This window comes from Lissotriton vulgaris, chromosome 8 (assembly GCF_964263255.1).
Source record: "Lissotriton vulgaris chromosome 8, aLisVul1.2, whole genome shotgun sequence".
NCBI lineage: Eukaryota > Metazoa > Chordata > Amphibia > Caudata > Salamandridae > Lissotriton > Lissotriton vulgaris.
Genome location: NC_141696.1, coordinates 432,032,351 through 432,047,029, shown reverse-complemented (window position 1 = coordinate 432,047,029; position 14,679 = coordinate 432,032,351).

The following is a 14,679-nucleotide window of genomic DNA, read 5'->3' as shown; positions in this document are numbered from 1 at the left end:
CAAGGGGAAATAGGGTAGATTTCCTTCAGTTGATGAAAGAGTTCCGTTGCTTTTTCTTTAAAAGACTTTTTTGTTTCTGGCATCACTTCGGGGTCGTTTAAATCTTCAGAGAAGTTGTCGAAGTTGATGAAATAACCAGAGGCAGTTCTGTCAATTGATGGGATTGTTCTTTGAATCTGTCTTTCGGTAGCACTTTCTGATGCCACATCATTGTAGACTGGTGTTGTTTCTTGACGAACTGTTTCAATCTGTGTTTCAAGAGGCACGAGTTCCATGGCATTATTGCATAGTCCTTCATTGTGCACTGCAGGCTGATCGAATGTGATTAGTCTTTCAGTTTGAACCTCTTGGATTGTTGCAAGTTTGGGTATTCTGTTGTTTCTTGGGAGTCCACTGGGCCTACTGTTGATTATAGGCCACATGCTTGTGGTTTTACCAGATCGATAGACACAACTCTGTTCTCCTTTTTACCAGCAAGGGGCGGTAGCACAACTGATCTTGTTCCGGTGACTGCCAAGACAGGTACTGCTTTTCTGTAAGAAGGCCCAAATTCCTTCTTAACCGCGATCTTTTCTCTGACTAGATCCCCAATCTTTGGAATCCAGACAGGCCTTGCTGGGGCTGTTGCGGGTGGTGCCTCGTCAGTGGTACTTGCTGTTGTTTTAACTTTATGTTGCTTAATGATTTTCTTGTTTCATTCAGTTCCTGTAAAACAGCCAAACGATCTTTTACATCAAAGTGCGTTGTTTCTTCTTGTACCACTGACATCTGACTATCGAGGTCCTGAACTCGCATTCTAATTCCGAACAATAGTTCGTATGGGCTGAAACCTTTTAGAGAATTTCTTGGCATGTTGTTAAGACTAGTCTGGACACTTATTAAATGTTTGACCCACCCAGCGCCTGAACCTAATACCTTCGCTGTTATAGATTGCTTTATGTCACGGTTTTTTCTTTCTACCACACTATTCCCTTCCGGGGTATGACGGACAAGAATACCGCAACCCAATTCCCATGCTGGCCATGGCCTCCCCATAAGCTCGAGAGCTAAAAGCAGGACCCTGGTCAGAATGGAACGTGGTAATTGCGTATGTGCCGATATTGACTCGCAAATCTTTTATAACCGTTCTAGCGTCAGCCGAGCGCTGGAGGCCTCATTTTTTAAGTGCTTTTCGTCTTAACTGTTAATAGGACGCAGGATGGGGTGTAGGCAGCGTTACGCTCTTTCTGACTGGTAGCCGGTAGCAAGGTTCGCTACTGCGATCCCTATTACAGTTTTCACAGTTGTTTGCATATATTTGGTGTTCTACACTCATTCCCGGCCACCAGAATACTGATTGTAATTCAGTCAGTGATTCCTTGATCTCTCTGTGCCTTAGACCCAAACCCATGTGTGCGTCTGCTATTAAAAATATTCTCCTGTTCATGTTTGGAATTACTCTGTCCCCCACTCCAGGGATTCGAGCAAAAGGAACGGAGTTTGCATCGATTATGTATGCATAATTGAGTGGATAGTTTACGGGTAGTGCTGCACAGTCGCCTTTTACGGTCATTTTTACTGCCAGCATGGTTTCCCCGTCTATGTACTTATCTGTACGCTTTTTTGTGGCTACGGAAGCCGGTTTAGTTGCTTCCGCTTTGGCTGTATTAGCCAATGAATTCCCTGCAACGTGAACGCCATCACGCTGAAGACTCTGTGCGTGAATCGCGTGAGTCTTTTGTAGTTCTTTGTATAAAAGAGCTACCTCGTTCCAGAGCAATTTATGCTTTATTGTGGCACCTGTGTCATCTTTGTAGTCGTTTTCGATCCAACTCTGCAGTTTATTGTTGTAAGAGTTGACGCAAAAATGAGAATCGCACACTATAAGTGTCGGGAATTCACGTTCTGCATTTTCGAGCGCCATCTTTAAAGATCTGATTTCAGTTCTCTGAACCGAACAGTTTCTTACAGATTCAGTTTTTGTTACTTTCGGTGTAATTTTACAGCACAGCCAACGACATTTAATAATCGCACATGCTGCATCATAGGATTTTTTCTCTACGTTGAAATGCTGTACAAAGCTATCTGTATAGATTATACAGGCGTATTGTGGGAGAGGCAGAATTTCGATTGGCAGAGGATATTCTTCTTCATATTCTAAATCATTCAGTTCTTCAAATTGCGGGGCGAAATAGTATTTCACATCTTCCGCTCCTAGAGAATCTATGCACTGTATCCATTTCGGATCCAGTGACACTGTAGGCAGGTTTACTGGGCTGTATAGCGCCTCGAAGGCGGAATCCGCTGTAAGGATATTAATCCGTTTGCCGTGTGCTAGTTCTCGTTCATTTGCTAATGCGATTTGCACTGCTTTCACAGTTCTTTCTGTGGGACTGAATGCTTTTTCTGCTTGTGTGTACAAGTGAGATTTAATTGAAATTGGTACCTTTTCTCCCTCATTAGAGGTTAGGTATGTGAATCCGCATCTTCCTGGGATGACTCGGATTACAAGATCGATCGTGTTGTCACGTGTATCTAATTTTGTTTTTGCTAACATGTCTGTTTGCAGTGATCTCAAAATTTCTGTGTGTTTTTGAGTCCAATTGATTTGTTTAAAATCAGGTTTAATTAGTTCGTAGAGAGGTTTAACCCTCTCTGCGTAATTTAGTATGTAAGTTCTTCCGAAATTCAGAAAACCTAGTATGGATTGTAAATTCTTCACCGTTTTTGGAGCTTGGAGTACAGCGCACCTCTCTAAGAAGTTGTCCGCTAGGCTTTTCCCTTCACTTGATAATTCGTACCCTAAAAATAGTACTGTCAGATGGGCAATTCAGGACTTTTTAAAGTTGAATTTGTAACCCTCTGCTGCGAACCCAAGTATAATGGTGTTCACTCTTTTCAAGTGAGTATCCAAGTCGTCGTCTGTGAGATAAATATCATCTACGTAAGACAATGCTTCATCATCATAGATTTGTAGTAACTCTGTTACCCTAGCTGAGAATAGTCCTGGGCTGTTCTTGAACCCCTGTGGGAGTCGACAGAATTTTTTCTGTGACCCAAATACAGAGAAAGCGGTCAAATATCTGCTTTCTGGTGCAATGTTTTGACAAAAGAAACCATTAGAAATGTCTAATGTCGTTTTATATTTTTTCCTAACTATGTTATTCATTAGGGCTGCACTATGCGAGTTTTGTACTGCAAAAGTTTTGCAACATGTATTAAGGTGTCTGTAGTCCAAAACTAGACGATATGAATTGTCTGGCTTGGAGACAGGAAACAAAGGATTGTTCATTTGAGAGGTGCATGTTTCAATCACCCCCTGGTACTCAAGTTGATCTAAGATCTCCCTGACCTGTTTTTTAGCTTCTTGCTTTATGAGATACTGCCGTTGGGCAGTTGGTTCACTTTTCAATTGGATTTTGTGAGGAGGTGAATCCTCATCCCATCCTACATGATTTTTATATAATGCAGGTGCCTGGGCTACTGCCCATTTCCTTGCATATGTATATTTTTTGTGAATCGGAATGTGATTCGAGAAGGCAGGCATAATCACTTCTTCGCCACGAGGGCACTCCCTGACAAACTCTGGGGGCCAATCTTTTTCAGCTAACAGAATATCATAGCCTTTTGAGAGCTTATCCCAAAATAGACCCTTAATTTTCCTAGTCTTATCACCCTCTATACGTAATGTTATTTCGTATATTTTATGGGGCTCGCTAAGTCTGGCGTCGGCAGTTTCAACTTGAATGTATTCATTCGTGTCCACTGTCTCCAGATGACTCATCAAGATCTTGCGCGCTATACTGATTTCTGCTGCACTGTCCAACATTGTCAATGCCCACTCCCCGTTTTTCAACTGTGTCCTCAGTATTCTCTGCATGGTTGATTACTCTAATACTGGCTACCTTCTTTTTCTGAAATTGAGATTTCTTATTTTGAGCAGGTTCCTTGTCTTTGGACTTGGTGTGCTCTCCTGGGTCTGACCGTCCTCTTCTTTCCGAATTCTGTGGAAAAGATCGAGAGGGACGTGTATCAATACTTTGATATCTATCAGGTTTTTTCAGATTATCCCTATTTCTAAGGTTATATCTTTTCTCAGAGGGCTCCCGCTGGGGAGACTGGCGTTCTCGAGTCGGAGTTCTTTCCCTCCGTCGAGGAGACCTTCCTCTGGACTGGAAAACTTTTTCCTTGGGAGTGGATTGTTTATTTCCATCCCAGCTCTTTTTAGGAGTGTTTAAATTATTTTTAATAAATAATTTTTCAGGATTTTCGAGCAGTTGGGGCTTTACCGGTTTCCCACCCAAGCTGTCTCTACCTAATTCTTCATAGCATTTTTCTATGATTTTTGCAAGCTCAACAGGATCTTTTATATCTGTTTCCTTCAACTTCTGGCGAATCGCCACAGATGCTGCTTCTCCTCTTATGTTGGCTAATAATATAGCCGTGACCTGCTTGAAGTCTTTCAGTAATTTCATACCTAGATTTAAAGTGGGCTCTGGACCGAATTAATTTTGAATCTGTTTTAGCACTTCTGGTATTACCGCCATAGACGGAACACCGTGTGTTTTTGTGTAAATGGAAGCAAAGACTGTACCCCAAGTGTCGCAGTCCTCCACGTGTGGTGTGATTCCCATAGGAAGGCAGATGGTCAAGATTCTGTGTTTCTCAATAGGGATAGTATCAGGAAATACTGCCTCTATTTGAGTGATTTTCTGTGCTAACCAGAAAGGAATTTGTTCCCGTTTTACGGGTGTTTTACCAAGACATGACTGTATGTTCTGTGGTGTAATTTTATTTGTGTTCCCCTGATGAGGGGTCAGCTGTGGTGTAATAACAGCTGGTTGGACTGTTGCAGTCCGCATTACATATTGGACTAATTGCCTATGTATTTTTATTAATGTGTTTAGCTGTACTAACAGCTCTTCTCTAGACATTTTTGCAATGTCAGGATGTGGTGTGTAGCTGGCTAGAACCGGCCACGTGGCTCCTGGTCTACCTAGTGGACCGAGCCTAGTTATTTGATCAGTGTGTTTTAGGGCGCCATTAAACCAGAGCAGGTGCTCTTGAAATTTAAGTGGAATTTCAATCTCCTCGAAAGGAGCGTACTCTTCCGGAGGTTTCTCTATTTTGTAATAGTGAAACTCTTTTGTTATAGCGTTTACCGCTGGAAAGTTTATCCATGAATAGAATACCTCTGTCTGCCGATACTCGTGAGCCTCTATCACGAAAATTACTGTACCACCTTGTGGTGTCAGTCCGTTTTCTATAAGTTTTAACGTTATAGATCTTCTTAAGTGGACCGGGATGATAATAGCATCCGGGTCTGTGTATTCAGGACCTTGCTGAGTCGCATCTGCTGCGGCCCCAGAGGTTCCGTTTTCTGGCATTGTAAAAATGCGAGGTTTGCAGAGTAGGTCTCCAAGGAGACAAAGATTAGGTGCACAATATTTTGGAACACTGTATCCTTCAACGTTGAATAAACCAGAGCTTTACATAGGAATCTCTTCCTACTGAGTTCGGGCGGATTTTAACCTTTCACCCACTCCAGACGTCTATTGGAGTATTTACGGGAGAAAGGGGTCTGTGTGAAATATGCACGACTGAGTTACTCTACCGTCTTGCGTTAGTTTATCGCCTTACCAAACGTTTGGGCGCCATGTAGTGTAGTTCCTAGTTTCCCACTAGGCCCTGCGCATTGGAATAACATAAACAGTAGTATCCACGTGGAACTGCGGATATTCCAGGCCTCCACTGACTATGCTAAACTTAATTGGGTTGTGTTACCAACTAGCTCAGAGGTCACTGGAAACTTTCTTCTCTGCATAGGAAGTGACAAGAAGGGATTCAGCTTTCCAACAACCGTGCAACATGACAACTTTGCTCCTCAGATCAAGAGTCAATCTCTAGGGTCGTGTGAAACAATAGACATGTATTTCACTCAGTCAGTCTAGTGCAGTTTACTTTCACGAGATGTAGAGAATAGAGAGACGGGCGCTTATCAATAAAGGGTTAACGTTTATTGAACAGTCTTTCTTCTCGTACAAGAGAAATGTATTGCCACAATTGCAATAATTGTTATTATAAAAAGTACGTACAGTAAGATAAGTATTGCGAAATAGAACTGTAAAAGCATTGATATGGTTTCTTAGCCATACAATGGTTTAAAAGTAATAAAACATATATACAGTCATATATACATTAGGTTAACATACTCAACTGGTGCTTCTAACTAAGCCTACCCCAGTGTGCCTGACCTAAGCCTAACACGTGAAAGGGGAGTAAGTAAGTAGCTTTAAGTTAAGTTGGTTTTGCCAAGGTTTGTTTCAAGAATTCTCGTCTAAGGGTTTAGTCAACACCATACCTCTGAATAGAATGATGGAGGATTGGTATCTCCTTCAGGGGTCTCTCTCGATATCCCAGTCACCCGCGAGGGTTAACCGGAAACGCCGTGGCTGGATTTCTCTGCACGAGAAAGGCAGCGGCTTCTCTTCAGCGCGTCGAGGAAGGAGGGGGGACAGCGTCCGCGGGCAGCTGGAATCTGCTGGATATCTTCGCAGAGGGACGGCTGTTCAGCTCCTTAAGCGTACTGCACAATAGTTTGCGCTTTAGCGGCGATAATGGTATCAGCAGCTTCACCACCACAGGATAGCAGGCTGCAGCGACAGAGTGCTAGATTTACCAACACGGGGTCTTGCAGGCAGCCAGCATCAGCAACAGTAGCTTGCAGCTCACATTGCTTAAGGCAACGTTGGTAATATTTATACCTGACAGGTGCCGGGTTTGACGCTAGTTTGCTGGACATAAGACGTCAATTAAAGATGTCACTAGGAAGTGATAGTTATCAGTTGCTCATTAGAGTTCCATTACTAATCAAAACATAGCAAGCGGGGATTTCCAGGTTTGCTGAGTTTTTATCTTGTTGAAGAACTCGGAGTGTTATCTAGGAATATCAGATAGTGACTACTGCTCTGTCATTGCACTAATTGGTCGCAAAGGAAGTGGCAGAGAGAACTATGCTGGAATGTGGCTCTGTTCGTGTGAGGCCAGAGATGACTTTTCAGAAAATCGCACTTGAACGGTTATGCCAATATAGGGAATAAATGGATTTATAGCCGAATAGGGGCATAAGGTCACAGTATCGATCAGGAACCTAGATAAACACGCAACAATATCGCCAGACTGGACAGACGATCCTATAAAAAAGGAGGAGGTATCGCCTGCATCTATCGTTCCTCCCTTCTTGTCACTGAACTGGGCAGACACCTCAGACTCATGCGAATACCTTGCACTCTCCATTCATAGCAGCTCAATACATCTCTGCAACTTACACATCTTCTATCAATCTCCAGGCTCCAACGACTCTTTTACTGATCACCTCTTGGAAATCATCAAAACTAAGATTTCCTCCAATGCCAAAGAGATTTTCCTGGGTAATTTTAACCTGCACTGGAATGACAGTAAAGATCCCCACGTCAACGCTATTAAAGACCTACTAACTGACCAAGCACTAACTCAAGCCTGCTCTCAGTCAACTCACTCAAAAGGGGCCATCCTTGACTGGATCATTTCTAAGGAATCCTCAGTCAAGCTCATCTCCATAGACCCGTGTGACTGGTCTGACCACCACTCCATCTCCTTCATCTTTCCCGGGACCCGCAAGACTAAGTCGCCGCAACCGGTGGTCCCCAAACGATGGACCAGAGACACTAAAAACCTTAACCTTATGGAAATGGAGACTCACTGCAAATCTGACCTCCCCCCGCACATTACCTTAGCCAGCGACCTAAAGGAGCATTACTCGTCAACTATATTGATCATTTTGGACGACCTTGCCCCTCTGAAGCTAAAAAGAACACAAGTCAAAGATAGGAAACCCTGGTTCACTGGTTCCCTCAAAAGGGAGAGGAGGTCCCTACGACAATGTGAAAGAATATGGAGACAACACCCCTCGTAGATGCATCTTAAACTTCTCCGCCAGGCGAGAAACTCCTACAACAAGCACATCCTCAATTCCCGAAAAGAATACTTCAGATCTGAAATGAGCAACGGCAATAATAGGCCCCGTAAACTCTTTGAACTGGTCAAACACCAATCCAACAAACTAGCTAAAACACCGAAAGAATCTCCTATATCTCTAATATTATCAGAGGAATTCTCCTCTTTCTTTGCTGATAAATACACGGCTTTAGGAACTGAACTCAGTATCGCCTCCTACTCACATCCCCTTCAGGACCCGCAGCTTTTCCCCGCTCCACCCCCTCTGGTCTCTCCTAAAAACCAAGCCTGCTGGTCCGACTTAGAATATTATGACGAAGACTCCATCTCCAAAATCCTCTCCACACAAAAAACCTAACAATCACTTTAACGACCCGCTTCCTTCCAAATGCCTCACTGCTGTCTCTCAATCCATTGTTCCTTGCTGGACTGCAATAATAAACATCTCTCTACAACAGTGATCGATCCCGGACTCCTTGAAAGCTGGCCAAGTCCTCCCTATTCTAAAAAAACATCCCTGGATCCATCCTCCCCTGTCAATTTCAGACCCATCTCCAATATCCCACTACTAACCAAAGTACTTGAGAAATGTGTTTAGCAACAACTATGTCAGCACATCATTAACTTCCACCTACTTGATGACTGCCATTCTGGGTTCAGACCGGGGCACAGCAAGGAAAGCACTATGCTCCACATTGTGGATGCTGCCCTTCAAGCTCTAGACCAAGGCAAGACCTGTCTCTTAATCCTCCTAGATCTCTCGTCCGCATTCGACACCGTCAACCACGATAAACTTCTCGAATGCCTTAATCTCAGGATGGGTCTGGACGGTGCAGTCTTAGAATGGTTCAGACCCTTGCTCCATAATCGTTCCCAGAGATTCCTCATCAACGGCAACCTATCAGCTCCCACCCCGGTCACGGTTGGAGCCCCTCAAGGATCAACCCTGTCCCCCACCCTCTTTAATCTTTACCTTGAGCCTCTCACCGAAGTTCTTCATACCGCTAACATCTCATACCACATGTACGCAGACGATACCCAAATATACATCAAGATCTCTTCGCTTGAGGAGATCCTCTCCCTGAACGAGACCCTGAAATTGACTGTCCAATGGCTAGCCACTAACCAACTAAAACTTAACACAAAAAATACTGAATTTCTCATAATCCCCCCCCCCTAAAGCCAACCACAATGTTCAGTTGCGGTTCAAGGCCATTACAGCCCTAAACTGCCCGCCGACCATTGTGAACTCTGCCAAATCCCTGGGCATTATCCTAGAATGTAACTTGAACATGTAGGACCACATCAACTCAATGGCTAAAGAGGCTAGATTCCATCTAGACTACCTTTGGAAACTGAAACCTTTCATTGAGGCTCCAGATCTAAAAATGGTAGTTCAAGCTCTAGTCATCTCCAGACTGGAATATGCTTGCTCCACCCTCACTGGTCTACCCAAGATCTCCCTAGCACCCTTAAAAGCTTGCCTCAACGCAGCCGCCAGACTACTCACCGGCACCAAGAAATTCGACCACATCACTCCACATCTGAAAGCACTGAACTGGCTCCCCCTAGAGTCCAGAATCCAACTGAAACTGGCATGCATCACACACAAGGCTCTTCATTCAAACTCCCCTGCTGATCTGGCACAAAAACTAGTGGTATCTGGAGGAAGCAGAAACTCCCGGTCCGCCAGCAACCTTGTACTCCAACCCGCCTTTTTTCAGAAAAAAAGAACCTACAATAGGGCATTCACTGGGGCAGCACCCAGAATCTGGAACTCTTTCCCAGCCGCCATCCAAAGAATCCCTTGTCTAGCACGCTTCAAGAAGGAGGCCAAAACCATCCTCATGGATAAATTCCTTGCCTAATGACAACCATGCCTGACCACAAATCTGATGTTTCTAAGACTATCGTTCTTCTCAGATCACCAATCCATCCCCGCAGAGAATCTACGGGGCCTTTAATTTCTTTACTAAATCTAATTTTGATTGCAATATTACTTTGGTATCCCCAATATCCCTATGTTCTCCACACCCCTTTGTACAGTTTCTATATACTTCTGCACATTGACTTTGTTTGTACACTGTGATAATTCCTGTAAAGCGCTCTGATACCCTCACGGGTCAAGTTTGCGCTATATAAAACTCTAAAATAAATAAATAAACAAATAAATAAATAATTTGCAACATTCATTTCCAACAAGAAAATGGAAATCCATATGGATAGGGACTGTGGGAAAAGTGAAAAGAAAACGCTTGTGGAAACCACACTCACATATACAAAGCATATGCAACAGGTCCCACTCTATCTTTCTTACTATCTATCTCCTCATGTTCAACCTATATTATATGGAACCATTGGAAGACCACTGGTAGAACACTGGGAGACTTCTTGAACACTCTTGTGATTGACTGTCTCCAATATGCTGAAGACTCTTATGAATGAATGAATGAATGAATTACGCACTTGTATAGCGCATGGCTACCCGAGGGCATCCCAGCGCTTTTAACTCTTTCAGACTCCGAGATTCAGACAAACAGGAAGGTCTTTAACAATTTTCTGAATCTTAAATGATTTGTTTCCATTCTAATTGCTTCAGGAAGCGAATTCCAAAGATTTGTGGCATGTAGGGAAAAACGTCTCCCTCCTGTACGCACTCTCCTTGTCTTGGGGACCGCTAACAGATTTTTGTTGGTGGATCTCAGGGTCCGCTTGGGAGCATATAGGCAGAACATGGATTGAATGAGCACAGGTCCAGTTTTATTCACTGCCTTATGTACCATAGTCAGAGCTTTGAATTCCACTCTCTGTTTCACTGGTAACCAGTGAAGCTGGCGCAGACCAGGCTTAACGGATGATCTGCGCGGGACATTCAGCAACAATCGTGCTGCACAGTTTTGTACTGTCTGTAAAGTTTTGATTGTCCCTAGTGGTGCACCGAGATATAGTGCGTTGGCGTAATCCAATCGTGTCAGGATCAACGCTTGCACCAGGATCTTCCTAGCTTCGAATCAACACTCGCAAATGTGTATCTTTTCTTGCACATTGTATAGACCAACAGTTGGATGTCTCAATACAAACTTAGTCTCAACACTGGCTCACATTCCTTTGTGAATCATGTCTAATGTGGTTAAAAAAGAAAATTCTTCCTTGATAATAGGTTGTTCCCAGAAGATCTTTTCAAGAACATGAAAGTGGCACGGTATCAACTGAGAAAGTTAAAACAAACTTAAACAGTCCATCCAAAAGTAGGACCTGTAGCTAGTGGTTGAAACATACATCCTCAACAGGTTTGACTACATTAATGAACTCAATTCAATTCAATTCAATTCAATAAAGCTGCCTTTAATATATCTATATATAATATTCTCCGTCACTCCTATGCTACTCTCCGGCTTGAAATCCCTTATTTTCCAGGCCTCACCCAACCCATTTTCATTCTGGGAAGTACTCGACCTATTAATCAGACTAATCGGCTGGGAGACATCATCTTGCTCCTCAATTGCACTCGAATACATCCTCTGTTTAGCCACTGTTGATGTGTTATTTTCATCGTTAGGAGCGATATTAGAATGATCTGATTCTACTACACTTTGGAACCGCAGTTTTCTCTGTTTACGTTTTGGAAACCGGCGATTTTTCCCCTTCCTTTTCCTCCTACAATGGGTTTTAACACTTCCCTCTCTTACTAATAAGTGTTCCCCCACCCCAGAGACTTCTAAAATATTAATTATTTCAGCTGAATCATGAGGTTTTTTTTTTTTAGGCTTGCTCCTATTAAAGATTGGGAAGACACGCACTTATCTAACACTGGAGATACCTTTACATTTACACTTCTCTCCTCAGCGGTGTCCTTTGCAGAGTTATTAACAATAATTTGGGAAGGGCTTGGAGTTTGATTTCTTACAGGCGGCAAACATCCAACGTTCACCAACGGATTATTTGGTTCCCCTAACTCTGAGCCATTAGCAGTATTATGTAGCCTGTCATTAATTTGAAATACATTAATGCACTCCTACTCGGTCTTCCTAAATTTAGACTGATGCCACTCAAAGTAATCTTGCATGCCGCCATGCTTTGTTGGCTGAAACCGGCCAAAGAGACAATGTCACCACCCATATTAAATTACACTAAATGTTTCTTTCTGAAAGCAAGATGTTAATTTAAACTTGGCAATTCAATAGAAGTATGTCTATTGAAATGCTCCCAAAGACTTGCAATAGAAGACATTGTGGCAATAATCCACACCACATCTCTTTCCATCAATAAAGGTAATAGGACCTATGAATAGGTGATGATCATGCCCCCAAGCCCTGCCTGGTCTGTGATTTTAAAATTATCGACATCCTAGGTCACCTCCTAGATGCACTAGGCTTTGTTCTGAATGAATAATAAAATTATGTGGCAAGACACAGCAAACCATCGATCTTTTCAAGTGTCATTCACATTTTGTTTCCACCCACCACAGCACATAGCATGAGACAATGGGCGAGCCTGCTTAAGCCTTTGGCTCTCTTCTCTGTGACAACATTTTGCTTATGTACATTTGCCTAAAGCCTAGTCCTTTAGGGTTGGTGGACAAGAAGCATGTTATATTTGCTAATGACGGACATTGCCTGTGTATGTTTCGGTGGAGTCACTGTCTTCCATTTCATATAAGACATTCACTGAAATCAGAATAATGCAATATTAAGAGAATCCAAAGTTAAAAGACATAGTCTGTCCTTGTTGATTCCCGCCACTACCAATTTTTATGACAATGGGGACCTCTCTTTTAACTTTGGAGTCCCTTAATTTTGGGTTGGTTCATTAATCGTTCGACAAGCACAAGGTTTTTGAAATCTAAATCAATGAGGTACTTGATATCTGGAGAGTGTATGAATACATTGCCAATCAATTGAAGGTGATATTGAATTGGAATTATTTCAGCCCTGAAGAGGCAACAGTGTCGCAAAACGCTTGTTGGTTGAGGTGGTAAAAGTATTGCAAAACTTTTGTATTTGAGTCATCAACTATAGTTTGGATATGACAATTCATCTTCTAAATGTAATAAAGATGGCAAACTAATCAACAAAGAGAGACTATTTCTTAGGAACAGTTCTTTTTCTCACATTATAGACATTCAATTAAAATATGGACATAATACCGGTTGGTTTACCGGTGATCTGAGTACTAAGAGCCGGGCTTGTTTATCCTGTTACCCAAATTAACTTGATAAGCACTTGATTTTGACTTATTTTCTTTAAAATGAACAGAACTTGATTGCTCTTTTATTTTTAGCACACCAGATCCCAAAAAGTGTGTGGTGCCAATATATGTTGGTACCAGTATGGTGGCACCACGTGCTCTTTGTGAACTGATGTGCTAAAAATAAAAGCACAGTCAAGTTTTGTTACCTTTGTTCTGAGAGGTACTTGCATCGACAGTAGGACATTTAGTAAAGCTTACCAGGGCTGCAGCTTTGTGAAAGAATTTTCAGGCAGTTGCACCTGTGTCGAAAAGGATATATATATATATAGATATATAGTAACACCTTGAGGTACTGCAGCTTTGTGAAAGACCAGGCCCATTGGCTTTGCCAATGCTTGTTTCCGTTTACCATGGAAAACTGCTTGCTTCCTGTATCCCAGCTACATGGTGCACGCTGCCAAGTGGAAAGCGTGAAGCGAGCCCAGCATAATCTTCTATTGACATAGATTTCAAAGACAGATGCATTCATACCTCCCACTCTGAGGAGTGACTCACATTTCCTCCCAAGGAGGTCCCCGCGAGGTGTCCTGACATTTACGGTTTCGGCGAATTTCCTGCGAGTGGAAGCAGATGCTTGACGTGCTGACGTTGCTCTTCCTCGTCGCCGTGCTGTAATGAAAACGGTGATGTCATGTTAATGAAGCATTGCTGCCGAGTGGTTACTTTATTGCAAGGCTAATTACGCCATTTTCTTCACTGACCTTGTGCCAATATTGACTTGCTGTATGTAAACATTCGGGAGCGTGAGAAGGCCTGGCAAGACTCAAGGCACTACTTTTGCGAACACCCACGTGCTGAGGCACCTAATTCCTCATCATTATTAATTTGGAGCCGCTTCAGTGCATTTTTTTTTATAATTGCAGGTGTAAACGGTGGTTACATATTTTTTTCTCTTTCAGCGCTGTTTAAGAGAAATAACCGTACCGAAGGCAGTAATACTGGCATTGCTCGGCCTTGGCGCGCAGCCGAGAAGACGCACGTCCCTCCTGAAGAGATTCCAGCTCTGACAGATAAATGCATTCACCAGACATGCATCCATATTGTTTGGCGATGAAATACATTTGCGGATGGAATTTGTGAAGAGTGCCCATCTAATAGAAATATGACTTTAATGGAGTGCCTGCCTGCTCTGTGTGTGTTATTATACTGTCATACGTAGCCAAGCAGAGCAGTGCCTTTATGAGAGAGTTTCACATTTCCCAATGTGCTTTATTTGCAAGACAGAATAAAGTGTATTTGTTTTACAGTTCCTCCTAGCTAGACCGAGGCAGACGTTGAAGTGATACCTTCAGCACACACTGTGTGCTGTTAAGTGGACTCGGTGGTATTTTCATGACGCACAGCAGCCCTCCTTAATAAACAGGTGTTTTTTTGTTTGTTTTTTACCAGCACGGTACATTGTTCAACTGAAGAACTGTACACACAAACTGTAATGCCTGCAGATTGTTTTGATTC